This window comes from Alosa sapidissima, chromosome 7 (genome assembly GCF_018492685.1).
Source record: "Alosa sapidissima isolate fAloSap1 chromosome 7, fAloSap1.pri, whole genome shotgun sequence".
Lineage (NCBI taxonomy): Eukaryota > Metazoa > Chordata > Actinopteri > Clupeiformes > Clupeidae > Alosa > Alosa sapidissima.
In genome coordinates this window covers 4,430,763-4,450,896 of record NC_055963.1, presented here as the reverse complement: position 1 = coordinate 4,450,896, position 20,134 = coordinate 4,430,763, and the positions used below count along the sequence as shown (strand labels likewise).

The 20,134-nt window shown below is 42.5% G+C and overlaps 1 protein-coding gene across 2 annotated transcripts in view; it reads right to left on the bottom strand.

The window, feature by feature from the left end:
- Positions 1 to 523: 523 nt before the first annotated feature.
- The window catches only part of znf217 (zinc finger protein 217), a 31,474-nt gene continuing 11,863 nt past the window's right edge, over positions 524 to 20,134 (bottom strand). Inside the window, exon 6 of one of the 2 annotated variants that reach the window (XM_042098863.1) lies at positions 524 to 657. The gene's annotated coding sequence lies outside the window, so the exon portion shown is untranslated. Of the gene's footprint in view, positions 658 to 15,968; positions 18,423 to 20,134 lie in introns of those variants that run through there. The other variant, XM_042098862.1, reaches the window with a different exon arrangement.

Here is a 20,134-nt window from a genome sequence, read left to right as displayed (position 1 = left end):
GGTAAGTGGTTGTTGGTTATTGGTTATTGTTTGCATTCCTATTTAGCCATAATTTGGTGCAGGGCACACCATGATTAAACTTGTCACTGGGCCTGATCGACAAGGTCAGATCTTCACATTCCAGAGACCACAAATAACTGAAATAAAGAGTGTGTGTGTGTGTGTGTGTGTGTGTGTGTGTGTGTGTGTGTGTGTGTGTGAAGGAGAGAGAGGATAGGGCAGGATTGTGTTCTGTCTAGCAGGCTGGCTGGCATGGTATGGCATGTGGATGGTGAGGTGACATGTAAAGGATGTAAAACAATAAAAGAGGGAAGAACAGGGAGGAGAGGGGCCACTTTATTGGACACAGTTAATTATTGTGGATGGAGATTAAAGCAGGTTATTCACTGAGGTGTGAAATTAACCCCTTGATTGTGAATGAATCCCTTAACAGTGGCAGGAAAATAGCCATTTAAAAAAAAAAAAAGAAATTGAAAAATGACCTAATCAGGTATTTCCCCATCTCATTCACTGGTTGTGAGTGGCAGTCGGTGACAATCATGAAAATCATTGCAGAGGTTCACTGGATCAGACATGCATTTGGATGAAATCCAGAGACACAGTTGCATCAGGGAGAGCGAACCTTTCCATGCCACCGGGCGGCCCCCCCAAGGACGCCTACAGGGGTGAAAAACAACAATTAAACACGCACACAGACCTGATGCAACACAGTGCACCCAAAGGACTGGTGTACACCCTCCCTGTTCTATATGGATTTTACCAGTGTTAGCATTGTACACTAGTTGTCATGTTTTACAATTGTTATCATTTCAAACAATATTTTTAAAACAGTTATAACAGTTTAAGTTTAAGACCGAGAGGTACGTTTTCTTCACTACTTCTACAAAAACTTCAAAATGACACTAGCTGTCCTTTAACCACAAGGGGTACAATTTCATTTACATCATTTAGTGGATGCAGTGCACACCTAATCTGAGTCCAGGGGCTCGTTGCTCAAATGTGGGATACAGTAAAGGCTGCTCTAGCATGTGGGTTGTGCTGGTGTAATTAGAGGTAATTAATGGAGAGATAGTGACGACTCGTTTGTATTTTAAATGATCCCATTAGCTCTTGTCATACTCATGTACACAACACAGCGTGAGTTCAATTAGTTTTTTGTCACACAAAAGTGATTATGTGCAGCAAGCAAGCACATTCATGGGACATCTCCTGTCTACTTTCAACTATGTGTTGTTATTCAAAAACAGACATTGAGCTCTCTCTCTCTGTCTCTATCTCTCTCTCTCTCACTCTCTCACTGTCTCTCTCTCTCTCTCTACATGTGTTGCTGTAACCCAGGATAAAAACACCAGCATATATCTTCAAATACATTTACCTGAGATTCCTACAATAAAAACAGTCTTCTCTTACTCTTACATGTATATCAGGACTAACCTTAGCAAGCATCTGCCTTATATCATGTTTTGTTTCGCACAGGTTAATGCAAATAGGAAAGCGTTCTCTGTTGGTGGAAAGCCGTACGAGTGGGAAAAAGAGAGGGGGAGGGGGAGAAGGAGAATGGGAGGTGGACAGGGCAGGGGGGGGGTGGTGCTGAGTATAAGCGCTATGATTCCCTCTCTATTATATCCATTTGAATGAGTTGAGTTATGCTCTGGTGGGCCTCACTCAGATCCCAGCGTGGGGTGGGGAGGTGACTGGAGGTAAAAGAAGATGGCATGTGTGTGAAAGGAGTACAGATAAGGTTAGCACAGGTATCACAGCGTTGCACTTCCCAGACAAGGCACAACACCTTCTCCATGACATTTAATGAAGTGCTCAAGAGAGGATGGAGGGGTATAGCTGCTAAATATAATGTAAAGAATACTGCGGAAAAAAAACAATGAAGAGATGAACAACAGAGCAGTGGAGAACAAGGAACAGAAGAGAGGAGAAGGCGGCAGGCTTTTCCAGCAGGGGGAAAGGTAAGCTAATCAATTAATCGTGGCAGTAATTGGGTGAGGGTACGGCTGTAATGTCGTAATGAAAGTCATCCGTTGTGCTCATTCTCTCCCTCGCCGACATGCCATCCCACTCCCCCCTCCATGCGCACACACACACACACACACACACACATGCACAGACATACACACACACACACACAAACCCCAATCATCCTTTGGATCTCAGGTGCTTAGCCATGCAAATCTGTGACAGCCCAGTACATCTCTGTCTGCTTAATTGGACAGTATGGAGTTGTTTATGGATATTGCAGACATTTAGGAATCAGTTGGGGGCTTCTCAAAAATCATTAGTAGAGGGCCTGTGAAACTGGACTGTCAACTTCCCTCTGCCAACGTCAGAGATGGCCATAAAAAATGTTTGTCTTTGTCACCCACACAGAGAGGGGGCTTTTCAGAGCTCGCAGAGTGCAGAATGAAGGTTTCAGCATGTGAAGATCCAAGATGCTGCAGTAATAAAGTCTTGCTAGGGCATCAACCACCCTCATTGGTGATTTTTCAAAGTTCTAGCCCAGCAGCATACGCTTAATTAGCAAAACAACATACCCATGTTAGAAGTCCTTGAGAGAAAATACATAAATTGTTTGTTACACATTTGATTTCAGAGAATTGCCAGCAAAACACTGACTTGCCTTGCACAACAATCCTCTCTTAAGCCATCGCTCACTGTATGTGAAAGTTGTAGAACACCATAGAACTAAACAATACCAACTGAAAAAAGCGGAGATACAGAATCTTTCAGAGAAATTCCGCACTGCCTTCTCTCTCTCTGCCCTTCCTCTCCTGTAGCATTTGATCAGTGCTCTTTAATCAGTGCTGTAGCATTTGATCAGTGCTCTTTTGAAGTTGAACTAGGGTAGTTAGTGCTTAACTACTAGCTACTACAAACTATTGTTAACTAGAATACATTGTATCATTTTATATCTTATGTGATCATGTAAACAATTTTCAAAGCAAAACAATTGCACCCTAGACTATGCTCTGATAAGTCAGTTGTTGCTCCTTTGCTCACCCCATGCCACCTTCTATTCCTGCCCAATTTGATCAACCCTAAAGGGCATAAGATAGAATGGCACACGAAAATGAGAAAAAAAACCAGTATTACAGTTTTTCTCAGTCGCTTTGGTGCTTTTCTCACATCACTATTAACATTTGCACAGCAGTTAGTGCATTTCTCAAAACAATTAGTGCAAACTGCAAAACCTAGTGGATGACCTGCAAAAGCACGTCACTTGCTCAAAATGGATAGTCCATTCATCAAAAGCAGGTATTCATGTCAATGAAACTGTCAGTGTCATCAAAATGAGAAGTCATGACACCATCGTTTATGAACAAGATAGTCAAATGGCTTTGTCATGTTTTCATTATGACAGTTCTCTCAGTGTTTTCCAATGCAAAAAAAGGTCAGAACTCGGTGACACTACCTGAACATGCTCAGGACAGCACTATACAGTACTTGTACAGCCATTTGAAAACTAAAGTAAAGTTACACATTGCTGTAGTTAGGTGAGTAAGTGAGTACAAGACACTGAATGCGTACATTTTTACTGTATGCTCTTTGCAATTCTACAGCACTGTGACAGAATTTGATAACTATTTCAACAATTTTGTATGTAATGACTCAAGCAATGAAATGAAGACTATTAGTTTTATTGGGAACGACTATTCAGCATTCATAAGTATAGTTCATTTTGACTGACATGACATAAGAAAATGATAATGTTAAAAAACAGCAGAGAATTGTATGCAAGCAACTGATACATGTCCAAAAGTATTTGCAATTTGTTCAGAGTAAGTAATAGTTATGAGAATTTTCATTCTGATCTGAAAAATGCACCAAAGCGACTGAGAAAAACTGTAATAGACATTATTGTTCAAAAGAAGACATATCAACACCCCATGTGTCCATGAATAACACTTATTATTATATGTGTATATATATTCTGGTGAATATTATATATATATATATATATATATATATATATATATATATATATATATATATATATATATATATATATATATATATATATATATATATATATATATATATATTCTTCTGGAATAGAATTGTAGAATTGTCTGTTGTAGAGTTGCAATGGTGAGAGCAAGTCAGATGCAATGACCAAGTGTTTGGCCTCTGTCTTTTTTCATTAGTGTAGCCTGGACTTAATCACAGATTCAGGCTGTTTCTATTGTCTGCTCAGCCCTGTCCCACTCTCCTCCTCCCACCATTACAGAGAGTGTTTCTTCCCATCACTGCCTTTACTTATCACTTCTCGGGTGACATTGAACTTCCCGTGCCCCGGCCAGCCAGGCACGTCTCTGAACTCCAGCACCGCTCTTCATCCTCCACTAACAATTTAGTAATGAAGTATTGATTTCCAGATTCCCCGCTTCTTATGGATGATATTAGATCTTGTTTGATAAACTGTGGCCCGGCCGCCTAATCTGCGCTGTCCCCTTTCCTCGCTGTCTGTAAAACAAAGTGCTGGCGCTCAGATAATGACCGGGGAACATCGATGAACTCATTTCATCAATTTGTAACACTTGACAATGAAAAAGGGCTGCCGTTTTTCAAGCGCCAATGTCAAAGTTTATTGCTCAGGGTAGGGTCTTGCTGGAAGGCGGACATCTTGTGCAGCAGTGGCTACTTAATTTATGACCCTGAGGTGTAGCGCTGCTCACTGTTAAAGGAAATGTTTAGGTTGAGGAAGAGGGAGGGGATATTAGTGTTGCACCCACACTGTCTGACTCCACATATCCCCCAGGACCTATGTGTCAATGAGGGGAATAAGCAAACAATGCTGCACGCTTGGGGGTCCATTATCGCCTGGGGAGGGTTGACTGGGACATGCATTATTTAGAGACTGAAGTTGTTCACTCAGGCCTAGTCCACACGTACCAAACCGATCTTTTTTTCCTCCGTCTTCCCTGGAACCGTATCAAGAATATTTGCGTCCAAACGGATCCATCTCAACACGACTCAACACGTTACTTCATACCCCAGGCCTATAGGTGGCACTGTTTCTTTACAGAAATTGACCAAAGTTTGTGCTTTACAAACAGACAGAATAGGCTACGACGAAATGGCTAGTGCAAGGAAACCAGAATTGTTTGTGTGGACTGATGGTGAACTGTCAACTGTAGTCAACTGTAAAACTAATAAACTTTATTTTACGGTTTGTGAAGGGTGCAGTCCCGTCCTTTATTTGGCTAACGCAGGTAGGCCTACTAATCACCTTTACTTTCTTTGGTTGTAGGATAGTCCGTGTAGGTTGTAGGATTTACTTTCTTTGGTTGTAGGATAGTCCGTGATTCACATTAGTTTTGGCTATCACCGCAATTAGGCTACTAAATGCAAGGCTTACCCAAGTTCTAGGCTATTCTGTCGCCACATTTTTAATATTGCTATAAAACCTTCGTTAGTAACAGTCAATACGTTTGCCTGCATCAAATCGCGCATTTGCATTCAGTGTGCTACCATCGGCTTAACGTGAGTTCTAAGCGTCTTTGTATGCTTATATCTGATTTCACTCGACTGTGAATGCATGTACATATGTTGTAAGACATGTAAAATAAATGAATGACACTGGCACTACGCACAAATTAATGTAGCCTAAACTTACACCACACTTTCCTAATAACTTAAGTTCTCTCGCGTCACTGACAGTAGCTAGAATGCATAAAAAAACACCGGGAAAAACAGTGTTCAGTCCACCAAGTCATAAGCTATCGGCGCTGCGCAGCACCAGTTGTGATATTTATCTTACGGAGTGTAATTGCAGGTAATGTCATGCATGAAAACTAGTATTGTTAGGCAATACTATAAGTGCAAGTCCAGGGCAGCTGAGGTATGGCGATGACATCATCGATACGCAAGCAGGATGTGCGGTTTCGCTGTCTAAACGAATTCAAACGGGCTACAGTTTCAGATTTTTCCACTCTGGGACCAGGTTTCAGAAAAATGCGGTTCCGGGCAGTGCGTTTACAGGATTCGTTTGGGTGCTCGGCCAAGACGAAGCAAAACCTCTGCGTTTAACCTAAAAAGCGTCTCCGTGTGGACAGGCCCTCAGACAGATAGTCTGACAAACACCACATTTCAGCAATAACTGTTGACACAGTCAGATCTGTACGCAATTTCCTCCTCACTTGCATACTAGCTACAACCACACTATTCTGTTCTCGTTTTGAAACTCCATTTGAAAACCAATACAATCTCAGTCCAGGTGCACGTTTGCAATTCAGTCTTTGTCCACACTGGACCCCTGAAATACAGATCACGTGACCAATCGCACACATCACATGAAGATTCATGTATTTCATTTTATTTAACAACACAGTACAGAGGCCAGTAAAGCTACTAAGGACAGCAAGGCCAGTAAAAGCTACTAAGGACAGCAAGGCCAGTAAAGCTTGTACTTTGTTCTCCATGTTGTATTCACTGCTGGCAGGCTAGAAGTGGAAGGGGAAGTGAATCATGGAAAGGACTGATGATATTAGAACAATGAATCAGGGAGGGACCTATGGGAGGGACACATCAGACTGACATAATCCAACCAGGAAGGGAACAGGAGTTTATACATCATCGTTTTCAGATTTTTGTGGATTTCTCTGTCCACATTAAAATGCAAAGCTGGAGTTTTCAAATGAAAACGGGGCTGACAGCATTGGTAAATCGTTCCGTTTTCAGGAGCTCGAGTGGTGTAGATGAGAGGCACAAACGTAACAAAAAAGTGTTTTGTATTTCAACCAAATCACATGGCCCTGGTGACAAACAATTACTTACAAACATACTAAGGAGAGAACGGGGTAAGATGAGCCACTTTTTACATTCTTCATCATTCTAATGTGGCAAAGAGATTTTGTTTTATAACCTTCACACCAAACAAAAATGCAGTGTTCTACAACTTCTGTACCTAACAACTCTTTGATAACTTATAAGGGTATCATGGTCTCTGCAAAAATGTTGGTCAGTTCTGGCACAACTTACCCCATATGTGGTGTAAGATGAGCCTAGGTGTGGGGTAAGTTAGTCCAAAACAAAGATTTCAGCTAAAACATTTTTATTTTCTTAAAACAATAATTTAATTTCTACAAGTAGTAACAAACACCTAAATAAATGCTAAATAGATTCAACTGAAAATTTGCCAAGACAGAATTTACCCATTTAATTTACTTAAATAAGTCAGATTGATTTGCTGCCTAGTCACTTTAGCTCTTAGTAACACTAAGGAACCATATAGAATGAGGTCACAAAGTCAAGGCAAACTTAACAATCTTACAGATGCAATACAAGTACTAGTTAGCTGGCTCAACTTACCCCAGCCCTGGTGGCTCATCTTACCCCACAACCATCATTTTGCAAGAAAATGCTTCTCACAGCAAGCTAAGGTAACATTCATGATTTTGTTTAGCCCTCACGTCATAGCTTAAAAGGGCACCAATTGAAGTGCAATGCATCTGAATGTTGTTCTATTCCCATTTTCTCTAAATCATCTCTGGACATGAATGGAATCCACTTGAAGAGCAAAAAAAAAACATATTTTTACACATACATTTTATACCACATTGGCCATGCGCTGTACCTTTCCACAGATTGTAAGGAATGATTCCCTCTTCCCTAAAATGCTGTCACACGATAGCATTTGTTTACGGTTTCTAGAAAAAAGGGGTGGCTCATCTTACCCCTATGCTCAACTGACCCAGCTCTCCCTTACCTGGCAATGAAATGAAATCAATTGTTTTGAAATAATGTGAAATTTAAACTGAGAATAAGAAGAGACATAAGGAGACCAATCTTATGTCTGAAGCGCAGCCGCAGAATTGATCCTGCCATATGAGAAATAAAAACAGTCTGAGGGGGAAAAGATGCTCGGCCAGCTCACTTCTGCAGCTGGCATAAAGAGCCGTGAGTGGTGTACCTAAGAGCTGTATCATTTGATTTAGAGGAGGAGGAGAGGCCTGACAGGCACATAAACATCCAACATCCACTCCAGCCCAGCATTCAGCCCTCGGCCCAAGGATAAGCCAGATCAGCCGGCTTGACTGACAGCCTTTGTTCTTTACTTACAGCTGTAGGCCCTTTCTCTCCAGACTGGCTCACATTCACAGGTGGATGCACAACGGCCGTAAACAATAAGAGAAGGAAAAAACCACAAAGCAGAAGAGAAGTAGAGATGAATGACAACTCACTCTGGTGAGGCCTCCAATTCACTCCTTCATGAACTATTGTGTCTTTCCGACCTACCGTACTCTGCACCCCCCCCCCCCCCCCCACCCCGTCTTTCTCTCTGCCTAACAAGGTCTTCTCTGTCCTCTCACCTAAGGGTCTTGATGCAAACCAATCTCTCAGCTAATATGGTTAGCTAGGTGAGCAGTCAAGTGCTCTGTTTTCGCCTGTTTAAGACTGCCTGAGCACGCACACATCACCTATACAGGCACCACCCCCCATTCCCCCTGAATGACAGGCCCACTGCTGCTTTCTGTAATCACATTTCCTCTTCCCCAGAGATCTACACGTACAGTGCTTATCAGCTGGGTTACTGGCCAGGAAAAGACACATAACCCAATTCACCATTCTTCCACTTGGGGGTGTGCAGTGTTCGGTGTCGCAGCACGTTAGCATGGGCTAAGACAGTGGTTTTCAAAGTGGGGGCCGGGAGGGGGTGCCAGGGGGGCCTCAGCAAGTTGGAAGGAAAAATAAAAGCAACAAATAAATACATTTGAAAATGTTAACATATACCTATTACTATGAGGGTTGTTATACAATGCCATTATAATGTGTCGCATATCTGAACATTATATTTTCCATGATAATGACTGGGAATAATAGTAGAGCGATAGCTCTCATATAGCAGAAAGCCCCAAATGCAATTTTTACACACTGTATGCTCCATCGCGAAGTGCTTGTGGCTAAAATAATTATTAGGATTAGCTTAATGTATTTTTACATTTGCCGTAGTATTGTCGATGGGTTTAATAACACATCACGGGGGTCCTTGGCCAGAACCTAGTGGTATTTGGGGGGCCTTGTCGTGGAAAAGTTTGGGAACCCCTGGGCTAAGACATGCTGTTTTTGCAGCTAGGGGACTGTAAAGTTCACTCCCTCTTCTTAAAAAGCACGGCCCCTACCAGGAAGTCATACTCTGTCAATCAGAGGAGCCGGCCTGAAAGGAAGTCAATAAGATGCTGTCAATTTGCCTAGGACAAATGAGGAGACCAACCAGGAGAACCAACATTCTGGATAAAGAAATAAGTCAAGTTTATTTATGAGGCAATTGTTGCTGATGTAAACATTTGGATACAAACATTTTGCTTTATAGCTACATCATGTACCATTAATTGATTTCACAATATCTGATATTTTTGGATATCATGGCAAAGACAGCATATCAATTATCGAAAGGATATATAAACATTTTATTGTTTTATTAAAAATACATGCCTGCAGCACATCACATCTCAGATTAACAATAATCTGTAAATGTTTGGTTACTGAGGAGACCAGTTGCTAGTTTTGAGAATTAAATGTTTGCATTAAATGCATTCTTGCCCGATGTTGGACTCCAGCGGCTCAACGGTCTGGGGTCTTCTGAATCATGATGCACCCAGTGTGACAGGTCTGGATTGCAGGCAGGCCATTTTAACACCCAGACTCTCTGGAGTCATGCGATTGAAATATCTGCAGAATTCAGTTTGCCATTGTTTTCCAGTCCGAGTCCAGTCCAAGTTTTCTATTTTGATGACCTAAGAAGTGATCAGACACCAGGCGCAGGTTTTCAAGGAGTGATGATGAATACTTCTGAGACTCCGCCTCTCTCGAATGTTCTTTTTTAATACCCAGTCATGGGTTAACCTAATTTAGTTAACCTAAATAATTGTGAAATGTTCCTTCTTGTGTTTTCTTTAGCATTTGACAACTTTTTATAGTCTTTTGTTGCCCGCGTCCCAACTTTTTTGCAATGTGTTGCTGGAGACAAATGTAAGATGAGTGTATAATTAAGTCCGTTTTTTTTTTTCAGTTTCAAAATCAGATATGTTGTCTACGTTCTTTTTGCAATATGGGTTTAGGAGATTTGAAGATAATCACATTCAATAAAATGTAGTTTGTATGTACATTTTACACTCAAACAGGGCTGTAGCATTGAAAATACATAAATGCAATATACAAAAGTGATGTTTTAGAATATTTCAGAACAAATAAATACAGTAACAAACACATAATGGTCCATATTTTTCATTCTTCGAGTGCAGAAAGCACAGATATTGAAAAAAAATTCAGGATTGTGGCCTCAATAACATTAATTGCTCAGATATTAATGTATTGTTCAAGCCTTCAGAGCATTGTTTCTTAAACATGAAGTCACTATTTAGATTTGGGTTAACTCCTGGCTCTGCTTATGAATTCTTTCCGCTGCAGTTTTAGGGGTGAAATGTGCACTGCGGTGTGGTGTGACTGCGCCCTCCATCCCCTGGGTCTGAGCCAGCACCACAGAGCTGTACATCAGTCCAGCACGGGACAAACACAAAGACCTTGTGTGGCAGCTCTCCTATGGGCCCTCTCAGATGCTGGGCGCCACTGGTGGCTTTCATCCTTTCTACACCCCTTACCACACACACGCCCACACGCCCACACACGCACACGCACACGCACACGCGCACCCACACACACACACACACACACACACACACACACACACACACACACACACACACACACACGCGCGCGCGCCCACACACACACGCACACACACACACGCACGCGTGCGCACACACACACACGCACACACGCACACACGCACCCACACACACACCCACACACACACACACACACGCACACACGCACACACACGCACACACGCACACGCGCGCCCACACACACACACGCGCGTGCACACATACATACATACACACACACACACACACACACGCACGCACGCACGCACGCACGCACGCACGCACGCACACACATACACGCGCACACACACCAAATGCCAGCACATCAAAAGCCCAGGGCAGGGAGTCGGTCCCCATCATTACGGGCCATAATGCACTGCATGGTTATGGATGGCCTCTATCACCGCAGGCAGTGATGAGAGTGAGGTCAGCTGCGTTTGAGAGCACCACTCCCACTGAGGTGATTATGGGTAAAGAATGACACTCAAGTGGAGGCTCATGGGAAATACGGCGAGGGTTCACACTCATGTTTCCTCACTCTCTCTGTCTTTCCTCCACTCTCTGCCTCCTTTTGTCAGTGGGGAGGCTAATATATAAACATCAGTGAGGTGGGGACCTATTCCCTCGCCTTATGGGACTCTTCATCTCCTCTTGGGCCAGAGTCAGGGCATGGCCAGAGAGATGGAAAACAGGCAGAGCAGCAACCCCCTTTCCAATCACAAAACACTGCGCACACACACAAATACACACACACAAAAGCCAGCATCCCCACCCCACCTCATCAACAGCATTTACTGGAGGGTGTCATTTCTAGACCTCTGTGTTTCTATAAGATATCAAAGGTCTCTGCTTTTAAATGAGTCCCTTGACACCCGAGGTGAGAGCCATAAAGGACATCTAAGCATGTGTCTCCGCTTGACTACATCACACAGGCCATCCTGAAATGTCTCTCTCTGCTCTTAGCCTTCCCACTCACACTTCATGTTGTTACTGAGCTGCGAGCATGCACATTAGCCCCCTGAAATGTCACCTGCACAGCTGCAACAATGCAGCAAAAATTCACGCTCACGCATCAAGACTAGCCTCATCTTCCAGTGTGGTGAGAATCATTCATCAAACGAAAGGTTATGACAAAAAGAACAGGGATCAGTCAAATGCATAGCTAATTTGTGCAAATGTGCAAAACCCAGAAGGCTATTATGAAAATTATAGCATTTAATGTCCTCTATTTGCAACTCTCTGCTGTGAGGTAGAGGTGACCTGAACAAGACCAATCAGGCAACAGAAACTCTATGAATCAAAGTCAGCCAGACAGTCCATGAGGTTTTTTCTTTTTTAAAGTTATTATTGAAGTGTTTAAAGTGCGGAAGGAAAATAGCAAAGTGAACAGACGGGCATGATTTGGTAGGAGGTGCCATGTCCTACCCATCATGCTCCCTGTGTGCGGGGCTGGATGGCACCTGAGGGGGCGTCTCATGGCTGCCATCCCAGAAAGCCACTGCTCCGATGCTAGCCCACCATCTGCTCCTCATATGAGAGAAAAATGAGCAATTGTCTCTGAAAAAATCATACTCTCTTCCACTGCTGCAAAGTAATAATTCTTAAGCTGTTATTTTGAGAAAAAACATTCTGAAATTGAAGATGGAGAAATGATTATTTGGATATCAGATGTTTTGTGTCTTTCAGGTTAAAGAGGTACGTAGGTTTTAGTAGAATAAAACTGTATCCTCAAGATATACCTCCAAGTCCACAAACACACACACACAGCAGAGCACAGCACACCATGCTAGACACACATTTCCAGTAAATAACCTCACTGCACCTTTTGTTTTATTGTCCCAAGCAAATGACTCCAGCTCCTGCAGAGATGACAAGAAATGGCCCATTTTGACACAATAAAGGGAGGAGAAAGAACAGACAAAAAGAAGACGTGATACAGAGACAGAGAGAGAAAAAGGGAAAGAGAGAATGAGAGAGGGGGAGAGAAAAAGAGGAGAGAGAGAAGGTCCTTGAGGGAAGGTGGTGTAAATGAAGTTCCAGGAATGACATAGCCGTGCAATGAGGCGTGGATAGCGAATATACGCTGCACATCATGGGATAGAGATGGCAGTGGAAACAGCTTCATTGAAGTGTCAGCAGCCATCTATCAATCAATCATCCGCGAGAAACAATAACGCGTGGGCCCATGCCTGGGCTTTTATAGGGCTTACTCATGGGTATCGCCAACAGCACTTAAGTGTAATTCTGACACAGAGCGAGGTAGCGAGGGGAGGGGCGGGCTTGATTCCACATGCAGGTGGGGGGCACAAGGCACAGAAAAGAAATAACAAGAGAAGGAGGTGGGGGAAAACGGAGAGAGGGGGGGCCACTTAACAAGCATGTGGTCTTTCCCCCCCCCGGCAAAAAAATGTCCCCATTCCCTCCCCTTCCCCATCCGTGCCAGTGAGGGAGGAGGAAGAGATATGCTGCTAAAGCCTACTGTCATCAGCTCCTCCTCTTCCTCCTTCCTGTAAAGAGAAAGGAGTTTAAAGTGAATTAGTTAATCGGCATAAGGCCAGTGTGAGGAGGATCGCTGCTGAGTGGGAGTGTGGGGGATGCCACAGGCTTTGAGACACCAGGGGAATCATGGAAGGTGCAGGGCTCTCTGTCCACCTCCCCAACCTTCTTGCCTTGACAAAATGGTTGTGGAAAAGAGGAAATCTAGTCACGATGACCATAAGCAGAATCAGAACATTACAAAAGATAATTGCTCATATTCATTCTGATGCTGTCTGTCATTAATTAACATACATGCGCACATGTGTATAATAGACATGGTGGCATGAGATGAGTGTTAACAGCAGTTTAATGTCCACATGTTATGCACATCACAACAGATGTGTGGAATGTAGGGCTAGTACAAGCGTACCTGTTTTTGCACTTTCTCATCAGTGCTCAAAACTCATCCCAGACAGCCACTATGATCATCCCAGAGTCATGATCAGACATAGAGTACAGGATCCCCATGTGCAGCCACATCAGCTTCCACAGACAAAGCCTCATGGCCCTCTCTCTGGGATGCAGCTTTGGTAGGGGAGAAAGCCAAAATCTTTAAATGCTGCAAACGTCGCTTTGGCTGTTGGCAACATGGTTTGATTTCCCTGTTCTAGGTCTCTTGACGGCTTCCCTGCGACATGAAACATGACACACCATCCATTATTCTCGGCGCGGGGATTGTGCCTTCTCCGCCTGCTCCATATGGTCCTGGCCGTCTCCTGACGCCTCGGTCCCTTTCCCGATGCTTGGGGTTTGGGCAGCCGGGGTTCTGCTTCCGGGTGCACCACATGGCCACTGCTCTTCCTCTGTTGGGTTGAGCGACGGTGATGATGATGAACTGTCCTAGGCTGCTGCAAGCAATCTGTCCATGAGCTCAGCCTGCTGGCGTGGCACCATAGGTTCAGAGAGGACAGGCTCAGAGAAGAGCACCAAAACAAATGTGGAATCTTTGCCCAGACACTCATGAGAGGTCAAAACAGTGACGGATACTTAGCCACACCATTTTCCAGTGTCAAATCAGTGACTTCATACATTAACCTCATTTAACTCAATTTCTAAAATATAGATAAATTGGGACTATGCATGTGCACAGAATAGATCATTTTAGCATAATACAGCTAACATTTTGCCTAATTATACCAACATCCGTAGAAGTGTGTGAACATTACAAAACCTACCTCAGAGGAAGCTGAGGTCAGGATTGACATCTGGAGGAATGTTTGGACTGGACATATCATAATATTATGTTTAGAAGGCTTTGATGGAATTCGTTGTCACATATGACCTCACTCTGTCTTAGGAGACATTTTGTTCTGTGGGGGTTCCTTTTCTTCACTAAATGCTGTGTGGGACAAGCTGTTGTGTTGCACCTCCACTTGCGTGCCACAGGAGTCTAATTAAGATGTCGTTCAGCTATTTCGGGCCTTTACCTGGAGTTGGCTTTGCGGTGTGGGAGTCGGGCTGCTGAGTCCGGTTCTGTATCAGCAGGAGTGGCAGCCACCAGGAGGAAACCCAGCCTGCCTGCCCACAAAGGCCACAGGCAGCAGGAACCACAGAACAGACCACAAGCCATTACACTGTCGTAGGCTACCAAACATGTAGCAACTCGTGTATCAACTCATATTTCGTTTACAAATAGTTCCACGTGTGTGTGTAATGTGTATGTATATATATATATATATACACATACATACATACATACATACATACACACACACACACACGACATAGAAACTGATGTACTCCATGCAATTTGTGACTATTTTGGGGTGGTGGGGCACAAGCCCATTCCTATTTTAAGCACCATGCATGATGAGTTTAATTGATGATATAGCATCTGATGACATAAAATTAAACAAACTGCTAATATGCATCAATGGCAGCTCTACAACTGCACAGCAACACACAGCAGAACTCATCAAGCAGAGGGAAGATCCTGCCTCATTAAAGTCAAACGTCTGACAGTAAATCCTTGAGTGGGTTCTGAAAGCCGAAAGAATTCAAGGGCATTGTCCCTGACTGGGAGCCGTGACAACAGAGGGTGTGTGACGTCCAGCTGTGTCTGGGTCCCTTCCCTCAGTGCCAGGCGTCTGCACGCTTGTGTGTGTGTGTGTGTGTGCCTGTGAGGGTGATGCTAAGTGAAATGCTCATTTTGCGTTGTGTGATTATGGAGGCCCATGGGCAATATGCACTAATGTGAGCTAATGCAATAGATTACACTGCACAGGCCCTGGGGAGGAGACACAAAACAGATGTGCTACACTAAAAAAGAAAGCAGGCAAGAGTTGGGGGTGTGTTTTTTAATGTGGAGACTGCCCCATGCAATTTACAGTTGACAGAATGCACCATTATGATGTGCTCTGCCAGTCTCCTCTCAGTGTAGGGTCATGTGAACTGTGGTATGCCCAGATGCCAGTATGCCACCCACAGGGCAAATGTGGGAGCATTTCTCTAGAATGGCGCCATCCTGGCACTAAAAAGATAACATTACCACATGTGGATTTAAACTTACACAATTACACAAGAAAATGGTAGTTCATGGTAAAAAAATGAATAGATAAGACATTCTGGATGTGTGTATGCATCTATACCAGTCAATAGAAGTGATACACGGTCATGCTTTATGACAGAGTTTAACTCTGGATATGCACTCCTGTCAATGTTGCATGGGGACAGTTGTGAAAAAATGTCCCAGCACTGCCCCCTGGAGCAGACCTTGCGCCATCACAGTCATCGCTAAATAATGCAGCCACTTGGTCAAGTCTTCATATTTATTTGCAACGTTATCTTACTCACACCATTATCACCACGTGGTCATTTTTTTTTTTCTTAATAGAAGGAATTGTAGACCAAATCAATTTCATTACTCACTGGCAAAAGTTGACATGATAGAATGGTCTTAAGGCTGAAAAACATTTAAACTTTAAATCAATACAGCTTCTATGATTTTAATTGATAAGACTTGACATTTTGACAACAATATCTGAAATGTCCTCCTCCACACCAACCACTCACAGATATCTGTGTGGATCCTGATCCCTTGTGCAGTAGAACACGTGCACATAGATGACACGTTGGAGATACTCCTAAGAAAATGTATCAAAACTGAAGGAATATTTACAAAAACTAATACAACCACAGCTGCTTAAACATATACAAGGTTTACAGAAGATGACAGAATGTCACAGGAACAATGAAACGATACTCAAGTGGTCCCCAAGACAAAAATGTATTCAAAAGCCATCAGTGCATAATACTGACAGTGCACACACTGGCCAAACCCATTCCAGACATTACTCATCACACAAAACTCTAGCCATTTAAACACAACACAATCTATCTGATCCAAAGTGAAGAAATCTACAAAATCCCATTTTTTACAATGGGAAATTCATTACTGCCCTTTCTCTCTAAATTCACATAAGAGTTACAAGAATTTCAGAGCTGGGCAAAATACTATTTGGGGTCACTCTGCGGACACCACCACATATAGCTGAGGGGGGGGGGGGGGGGGGGGGGGAGGACACCCACACAATCGCCTAATGAAAGTGCCAAGACAATCTAAATAATACTATGCATTCTTTACCAGGACTGAAGGTGGAAAGATGTGAAAGTGGTGGTTAAAACAAAAGTTATCAAAAGTTAACAACAGTCCAGGCAATGACCTTTTAAAGACAAAACACAATGTCCAAGCAGCACAGGGTCAAACTGCAGACCCCCCCTATCCAGTAAACAGTACCTGTGGCAGGTCATCAGTCGGTACCTCAGTAGTGAGTCTAATCAGAGCATGTCTATGCCAGGCTCCTTTATCTGTACCACACCATCTTGGTTGTTGGCCAGCATTACAATGTGAATCCATCAACACAAGTAAAAAAACAACAGAAATACCCTTCTCAAATTGATGCACACTGGTTTCAAGTATAAATCAGGCTGTAAGAAGACTGGGATAGGCATTAGTCCATCAATGTTCTAAGACATGACACGGCAGAACTTGAAATAAGCATACAGACAATAGCAAGCATACATTCACTGAGATTGGATCATGTAGACAATAGCAAGCATACATTCACTGAGATTGGCCCATGTAGACAATAGCAAGCATACATTCACTGAGATTGGCCCATGTAGACAAATAAAAAACACCACGTGTTGAAAATAAATATACAAACAAAAAATGACAACACCATATCACAATCATTCTGATGTGTAACACATTGACTTTAAATAAAATGCAAATAAAGTTGATCACAGGCCTGAAAAACCAGGGCTGTTGCCAACAGCCAACCTGGGTCCCAGTAGTAGTAGTAGTAGTAGTAGTAGTAGTAGTAGTAGTAGTCACAGTGCTTGTGGTGAACCAACACCTACACAGGATCCCCCAGAAGTGCTGATGGAGTCAGAGCTTGAGCTCAGGGAGACTCGCGACAGCTACAGGTTTTTATACTTCTCTTATCCAGAGCAGAGCAAAAAGAAACTGTTGTGGGGTTTTTGACAAATGGAGTGTGCACAAGACAAACATCAATCAAATTTTCTCCTCAGCTGACCATGTACCACACACGTGCGCACACACGCACACGCACACACACGTTTCAACCGGTTTCAGAGTAAGAACATTATTATGCATTGAACAAGAGTTGACTTAGATGTATATTTGAAATGGATATTTTGTTCTCTTCCATACCTTTAAATTCTGTTAAACCTCACCTCAAACCTACATAGCCGTCTAACTGAATAGAATAATAGAAACGCTTTCATTCATTAAACATTATTACAACAGACTGTGCACCAAAAGCTTCATTGGTAACAAGATAATCAAGAGATTTGGCATCTATCATGAATGATGTTCCTTTTTTTATACCATTCCTGGACCATTCTCTGAATATGGCCATCTTGGGAAGATGAACAACATTAAAGTACATGGTGTAAGGGCTTCAAAAGAGGGTGCCCACTTTCTGCTGTTTATAAACTATACTCCAAAACAAATAAGTAGCAGTGAGGATAGATTGAGAAAGTTTCAGCTTCCAACCACACCAATAAACCAATCTCTCAGTCATACAATGTTTATCCACTCACAACCACAAAACTACAAGAGTCCAACACATCTCATGTAGTGAGATATATGAGCACACAAAAAGGGTCACAGCTTGTTAGTGGAGGTCCAAGCCTTCCATCCAGTTGCATTTGAAGTAGGAGAATGCTTTGAACACTACAGACCTGAAAAGAGAGCAAAAGACTTTTCAGGTTTTTTAAAGGACAGCCTCTTAGTGTCATCTAAATAAGGCTTATGAAATTGTACAATGCAATCTCTAATACATCGGCTACTCAGCAAAAGTATAAATGCTTGTTTGTTCTCTTCTATGCCCAAAAAGGTTCCCTCAAACTTTGCGAAATCTGTCAAAATCTGTAACCACGTTTACATTCAATAGACGGGCAACGGCTTTGGTGGACATTCCTGCAGTCTGCATTAGGGTTGCCCCAAACGATTATTTTATAAATGATTCTATTGATTATTTTTTTCAATTAGTCGACTAATCTAACGATACATTTTTACAATTATCATATCATTACAAAAATCAATATCATTTACATTTCATTCATTTATTGTTTTTTGCATTTAATTTTTTATGTTTCATGTGTGAAGTGACAAGGGCTAGTTATTTTAGGGTTATAACATCAGCATGGCATATCAGACATAATAGGACATGAGATATGTGCGATACCAGGGCTGTATGTTAACTTTTTTGCACATAGTATGACTAATTCATCGTACTCATCGTATAAAGCCCGCCCAGACAATTTGATTGGTCTGAACAGCTCTGGTTCAGGTATAGTTGCACCTCAACGGAACAATTGCAGACCGAACTTCCCAACCTCAAATGTTGTGGGCGGGGCTAGTTCGGCTGGCATCCAGGTTACCACTTTGACTTTAATCTGGACGTTTGTTTTGGTTCAGTGACCTGATGAATAATCCAATCATTACCCACTTTTAGTGTCTTGGCAGAGATTGACAGATTTCCATTGCCAATGTTCAGGTTTTTCTTGGGGGTTCATGATACCGTGCACCTTAATTAGGTTCCCAAGGCCTTTGGGAATAAAAACAGACCCACAATATTCACAGCCCCTCCACCATAATTCTCATTAGGCATGGGGTTCTTTTCAGTATAGTCGTTCCTCTATATACGCCAAACACACCCGTGTTTTTGCCACAGAACGCAATTTTCATTTCATCTGACAATAGACCACAATTCCAGACAAAGTCACTGTACCATTTAGTAATTCCTGCCGTTTATATTTGTATTTAAATGACCGGAAATGCTTTTACCTGGCATGTCCGGGGTGGTGGTAGTCCCCAAAGTTGCTCTGGGGACAATGTAATCCCTTGTAATATAGCTGACATAAGTCACTTTGGACAACAGTGTCTGCTAAATTAATACATGTAAATTGTAAATGTAACTGCCCTCTAAATAATCTATTAGCAGTGAGGTCATTTGAGGATTTTATGGGGGACTTGGAGACCCCAAGATGATACCTTTTTCTGTAACTCTCCAACAGTGGTTCTTATGGAATGTGTTTTATCTGTAAATATGAACCGGAAAATGCTTCTATTTATTCTTTATGAGATTTTTCTTATGATATTTTTAAATTTGCTTCCCTTTAAGGTTGGATTTGTCCTCATTGTTTTTATTGTGAGATTACAATAAAATCACCAAAAAGATTATTTTTATACCTGTTTTTAGTCCACTTTACCAAAGGTGTCAATAATTCTAGAGGGTACTGTAGATCAGAATTTAACAGTGGTTGCATGTGATCGGTTCAATTTCACTTTAAAGGAGAGGTCTTGCCCATTCAGAGTCCTCAATTTGACGTAGCTTCCGGCTGCCTAGATCACTGCCGAACCCCGGCCCATAATCTTGGGCTTTGGAAAA